General features: G+C 39.9%; 1 long non-coding RNA gene across 1 annotated transcript; it reads right to left on the bottom strand.

Annotated features, from left to right (window-relative positions):
* Positions 1-390: 390 nt before the first annotated feature.
* On the bottom strand, positions 391-4364 carry LOC138835426 (uncharacterized). Its single transcript, XR_011374619.1, has 3 exons — positions 4292-4364; positions 1998-2070; positions 391-718 (listed from the first exon to the last, which is right to left on the bottom strand). It is a non-coding gene; the product is annotated as an uncharacterized lncRNA (long non-coding RNA).
* Between the last annotated feature and the right edge of the window lie 2363 nt (positions 4365-6727).

Here is a 6727-nt window from a genome sequence, read left to right as displayed (position 1 = left end):
AGGTTTGTCTTAAAGACAATTTTTAAATTTATCCAATTCCTTTTCCAAGACTTTCTTTACCATTTGCTACATACTTGAACTTTCTGAGGTTGTCTTAAAGACAATCCTTACTTTTTAAATCCTTTCTTCTCCAAAGAGGACATTTTTTCCCCAATTCCTTTCTCAAAACTCTCTTTACTACCCTCCTCTTTGTTACAATTCCTTGAGCTTCTTTGTGGCTAGAGTTTAAAACTTCCCAATTTTTCCTGTGGCTTGTGAAACCAAGTTATCTCAGAACAACCTCAAGGTACCACTGGGCTGGAGAAGCTTGCTAGATTTTAAGGCTAAGAGTATTACTTCCATTGATAACACACTCAGGTTATTACCATACAAGAGCCAAACTAGGCTGTGACCATAGAGTGGATTTCCAGTCACTATGCACTGAAGTACCTAAGGCAAGCAAGCCAGTGATATCCTTGTCCCCAATATCCACTGTGGGAAGAGAGGGTTTCTGGATATCACCCAAAAGAATGTCCCACAAGATCTTAGATTTAGCAGCAGTCAACCAGGAAGCAGACTCAGGTCATGGAATCAGGAAGGAGTTTCTCCAGGTGGTTGTCAGGACGTCGTCGAACTTTACCCATTAGGGTATGCAACAGCAGCAGCAGCAGCAGTAGGGTCTCTCAGTGGCTCCAAGGGACTGTCATACCTCATGCTGGGCTGTAAATTCCTACACAGACTGGTTAAGGATACATTGCATAGGCTTGGCAGACTTTGATCCTGCTAGTTTTTAAGATCTTTAAACAATAGTCCAGGACAATTTACCAAAATCACAACTTTTTTATTAACCAGATATTTTTGTAAATAGACACAGAAGGCTCAGAAGGCTTAGTCTTGTAGCCATCTCTAACAGATGCAGTCTCCACACCTTGCACACCGACAACTATTAACACTATTCTTTATGCCTTTTAAAAAAAAATTATTTTATCTATTTTGCCTCATTTTTTCAAAACTGACTATGGACCCTTGATCTTAAAATGGGGGTAGAAGGGCGAAGTTCCATCTTCTGTAACTTCTTCAAGCTGACTTTAGGGGCATTGATCTTACTTAGCCAGGAACCTATAACCTTAGCCTATTTTACAAAGAGGCTATCAGGGTTAGATGTCATTAAGAACAATATTTAACTTTTGACAACTGCACAGACCTTTTCTCCGGCTACAGCAATGTAGCTTGTTTAGCACTCTGGTTTGCAAAAGCATCTTTCTAGATGGCTTAGGAATGTGATCTCTAATGATCCCAACAATGCCTAAGTTATCTTTGCAGGCCTTTAGACAGATATCAATAGAAATACACTCTCAGGTTTACAAAATTTTTCCTGAGCAGATGAACTTCATGTAACTAGTGTCAGCTCAATTAGAGCTGCCAATTAGAGCTTTTGGCACATAAAGGGGTTGAGATTTAAACTATCCCCCACATTTTATAACATTAATTTTTTACTATCACAGAGGACTGGCAAGTTCCTGTCCCTTACAAGGTAGTCATGAACATTAGGCATGCTTACAAACTATCTCCCATGACCTCCTGGCTCTGACCAGTTTTGAAGGGCCACACAGAAATGATTCTAGGATCTGACATTTCTGCCATCCAAGCAGTGGCTTACTGTCTCTAGATGTTCCTCCATTGCTTTTGTCCTAGGAGTGTCTTCTCCACATTGGGATAAATGCCTCATTGGCATTTCCCTTTAGCTGGTCGCTGGACCTGAACTCGGGGCCTGAGTGCTGTCCCTCAACTGTACAGTTCAAGGCTAGTACTCTGCCACTATGAGTCCCAAAGCAACTCTGCTTGCTCTTTCAGCACTCTGCTGGCTGAGTAGACGTGACAGTCTCACAGGGACCTTTTTGTGCCTGGGCTGGCTTTGAACCAGTTTGCAGATCAATGAGTCTTATAAAAGGCCACCTTACTCCAATTAAAAGCAACAAGGCTGTCAACATAGAAGTAGCTTTTAAGCATGCTCTTACCTGAAACGTATTAAGAGTCAAAGTTACATCAAACAAACTTGTAAGAATCCTCTGTGCTTTGCTCTGGGCTTTGCTGGAAAATTAAAAAAAAAAAAAAACCCTATAAGAGCAAACTAGAATAGCAATCATTTTGATAATACTAATCTTTTTTCTTTGTGTACATTTAGGCCAATGTTAAGAACAATTTTACATTTAAACTTTATATCCAAAAATCCATTTCCTATTTTATAAGTCTCCTTTAATCTTCTTTTTAATATTGTATACCTCAGTTTTTATTTGCATTTTGAAAAGGTCCCTTGAAATCTTGAGGCCAAGTGTCACTCATTACCTCTTGGCTGCTTGTTTTATAACAGATACACATTAAGATTTTTAAACTCAAATGACAATTTTTCCTTAATGCAAAATTAACAATCATCATAACTGAACCAAAAAGCTAGACTTAACACCTTTATAACTTTTAAAAACATCCTAATTGCAGAACATAATTGAAAGTAAGCCACATTATACAAATAACTTTTTAAACCTCTTTTTAAGGCCTTCCTAATTTTAATGTTAACACACACAAGGGAAGTTTTAGCAATACTAATCAGATCATCACATCACTCATTTTAACCATCATGTTTTCAGTGTCTATCTGCAGGGAAAAGAGAGAACAAAGATGGGCCACTCAGCCACTTCTATGGAATGGGCACACACCCAATCTGACTCTTTAGGTTTAGATGAACTGCGTTTGTGCCAGCTTGCCCTCTTTCACCATGCGTGGACTATTCCCAGGGCTTGTCCCACCATGCATGTCCAGCTGAACTGAACTTCTGCTTGTTCACCCCTCACCCCTAAAGATAGGTCTTCTGTTGGCTTCTAAGTTTTTCCCCTTTTCTTATCTCTTGGTTTTCGAATGAAATACACAATTTTTAGACAGACAGAAAAAGTAATATCTTTGATGGTGTTAAACTAAACTTTATATTTAAATTTTTAATATTTATCCCCAAATTTTAGCCAAGGGAACTAGATCCCAAAAAGCCAATGCATTTTTGTTAAGCCAGATAACTTGATTACAGTATAAACAGTCTTATGCATTTAAAACATTAGTTTTTTAAAATACCAGATTTTCTAATTTGCAAGTTAAAGAAACTTTAAAGAGCCATTTAAAACAATGTGAAAAATTTTTAAACATTTTTGTTAATGTCCAAACCTCATAACCTTTTGAACTTTTAAATTTAAACTCACCCAATTGTTACAGCATGCTGACAATTCTTATCTTTGAACACATTCACAGACACACAAAAAACAGTCACACTCTGGTTTGCAAAAGCATCTTTCTAGATGGCTTAGGAATGTGATCTCTAATGATCCCAACAATGCCTAAATTACCTTTGCAGGCCTTTAGACAGATATCAATAGAAACACACTCTCAGGTTTAACCTTTTGAATTTTTAAATTTAAACTCATCCAATTGTTACAGCATGCTGACAATTCTTATCTTTGAACACGTTCACAGACACACAAAAAACACTCACACAGATCTTAAAGCGCGAAAAAATCAAAATCAGTCATACATACACCTTTTAAAGTTTTTAAACAAAAATTTAAGACAGTATTTCTTTTAAACTAGGTATCTTTGTTGGGCTTTATTTTCCCAGAGCTTGTTTGTCTAGCAAGGCAATTCACTAATTAGTCTCTTGAATCCCTTCTGTTGGAGGAGCGCTGGGGGAGGAGGTCACCTAAAACTAAACTAGTCAGATTTTTTTAATCCAATTTTAGACAAGAGCACTTCACAAATTGTTACATTGTCAGGACTAGCTGAAAAAGTCCAAACCAGGCACACAGCCTTCTACACCCTCCTTGCCGGCAGCCTCCACAAGGAGAAAATGCAGCCTGAGGCTTGAAGGGAACCAAACTAGCCCAGCTGGAACTTTTATTCTCCCAGAGATGTTTAAATAAATAAATAACAAAAATACAGATAAACACAAAAAACAAGGATCCACATTTAAAACTGGTACCAATTCTAAAACAGAAATAGACAAAAACTGAAGGCTGAGTTGGGGACTAATGGGCCCAAGTTCATTCCTACCGGAACCCTGTGCTGCTCCCACTTAGCAAGCTGAATCCAGAGTCTGCTGAGTGAGCCTGCCACACTCACCCAGAACTTCCCTACCCCAGAAAACATAAAACAAACACACACACTAAAGTAAACAAGACAAACAAGTGGCCACAAAGACAAAATCAAGACTCAGTGAATGGGGCTACATCTCACCACCATTCGCTTACCAGGGGACTCAACACCCCCTACTCACCTCCGGAGGATTTTTCTTTTAGAATCCTGCAGACGTTGACTGAGGGGCCTTCCAAGGCAGAGGAGAATTCCCAGTCATCTTGGGGCAAAGGAAAAGTAAAACCCCTAGCAGCCGTCCCCTCAGACTGACAGGTTCTCCCCCACGCTCAGACCCCCCTGAGCCAAGGCCCAAGGCTGAGATCTAACTTGGGCCACTTGCAGGTGGTCAGTAGCAGCTTCATAATTGACAAACAAGCAAGTTACAAAAGCAGAACCAGCAGTTTTTGTTTTCAAACGAACTAGGACAGGGTCTCGGGGTGTCCTAGGAGGGGACTCACTTGTTGTCCCATCTCTATAGAGAATACAAAACACACATTAAAAACGATTAACACTAAACAGAGACAGACAGAACCAGATGCCGCGCGGCAACCAAGTGAATACAGATGAGGAAGGAAATTACAGATGGGAGTGGCCAGCCGTGCCTTAACTCCCCAGAACAGAGAGACACTCGGATCTCTTCCTTCATCGAGACGACCCTGGAGCAGCACTCCAGGGCAGGACCAGGGCACTGGGCACATCTGCTTTTCCCTCTGGCCCAAATACAGATTCAGAGGACCCTGGAGCAGGGCTTCAGGGCGGGACTAGGGTACTGGGCACGTCTGCTTTTCCCCCTAGTCCAAATACAGATTTGGATCCCAGAACGCAAAACGAAAGTGACAAACACACAAGACAAGAGCTCTATCTTACCTCTTGCCGGTCCTGGAATCTGGGGTTTGGGGGCGCCTGGTTCCTGGCCAATGCACCAAATAAAAGACCCTAATCCCCTAGGATACTTTCATCAATGGGAGGGCACCCCAGAAACTCAGAATCCAGGCTGGGAGATGCAATAAGCAAGAGGAGTTTATTTGACGTTTGCGCAAATGGACTCTCTGCCCCGGTCAGTCAGAGAGACCCGAGCAACGGTTACAAGCCTTTTTAAAGGCAAAAACCCACAAGATTAATGCTTAACACAAAGTATCCCATGATTGGTCCATTTAAAGGTCACCATATACGCCAACAATCACTTTGCCAAGCGGGAAATTTTGTAACACTCTTTGTAAAACAATTGGCTCATGGTTGGTTTAAGGGGGGTTTACATGGTTACAGGTCTATGATTGGTTGACATTTGGCTTAGCTTGGGGTCTTGCCAGGTGGTCGTTATCTCAAGGTCCTGTCTGGGGTATTTCTAAATGGGAACTGAGGAACACGTACTGTCTGTTCTTTATCTATGACCACTGACCTTGTCCTGGGGCCGGCATCTGGTCTCTGAAACTTCTTAACTCATTTCTGGGAAGGAAGGGTCAGTGCTAGCGTAAGCAAGTTTACAGAAGCACAATCAGCAGTTAGCAAGTTAGTAATGGTAATCATCAATTTTTAATTTTTCAATACCTTACCCCCATTGTATACACACTTAATCAAGAATTATATTACTCAATTCAAAACTTCTTAACCTTAAATTCTGTAATAGCAGTATTATCTCTTTATACCTATATAATTTTTGAGAATCTTTATTTTTTAGTTTTTCATGTATCCTTTCTATCCCTCCCCTCCTCTCATCGTATCCTTTTCTTCTCTCAATATCACCTTAAACGTAGATAATTTTTAAGATTCATTTTTTTAAATTTAAATATTCGTTTTTCCCATTTTTCTTGTCTGTTTTATCCTCTCTCCTACTATTCTGTCCAATCCATTTCCCTCTTTGAGATTAGAACTTGGTTAAATTCACTCTCCTTTTGCCTCTCCACATTCTTCTAATCCTATTTTTCCTCACATTTGTCCCTAAATATAATAATTTCTGGTTTGCCAAATTCATCCTTGCTGTTGTTAGCCCATTAATCCATAGTTGTTTGATGTTGAATAGATTGTATCTGTTGAACTAGATTATATCTGCGTACTTTTGCCTGTGCCACTACAGGACTTTGGTTGATGCATGCCTTGAAAAATGTATTCTAGCAGAAAACTGGTGTCACTTCATATCAAATGGGCAGAACAAGCCAGAAAAACACAAGAAAAATGCAGGTCCTGGTATCTCAACTCATGATAACCAGGTGACAGAACAGATAATGTGTATTCCAGAGGAGAGTTCCCCAAAAGCTCTATAAATATTACTGGAAAACATGGTGAATGAACATGAATAAAACCTTCAAAGGACTCGGTGTGAACATGATAGGGAGAGAGAGGAAGCAAACCAAAGATCAATACAGTAATCTCATGAGCATGAGGAAGCTACTCAAAGATTGATACAGAAATGCATGAACAGGCTGAGAACACTCAAAGAGAAATACAGGAATTGTATGAACAGGCTGAAAACAGACAAAGAGAATGTCAGGAATTGAGTGAGCAGGCTGAGAAAAGTCAAAGAGAACTACAGGAATTGCATGAACATGAGGAATCTAATCAATGAGTAATACAGGAATTG

This window comes from Dipodomys merriami, unplaced genomic scaffold, assembly GCF_024711535.1.
Source record: "Dipodomys merriami isolate MVZ:Mamm:240054 unplaced genomic scaffold, mDipMer1.0.p SCAF_238, whole genome shotgun sequence".
In the NCBI taxonomy this organism is placed as follows: domain Eukaryota; kingdom Metazoa; phylum Chordata; class Mammalia; order Rodentia; family Heteromyidae; genus Dipodomys; species Dipodomys merriami.
The sequence above is the reverse complement of the archived record's forward strand: the minus strand, read 5'-3'. Positions and strand labels throughout refer to the sequence as shown.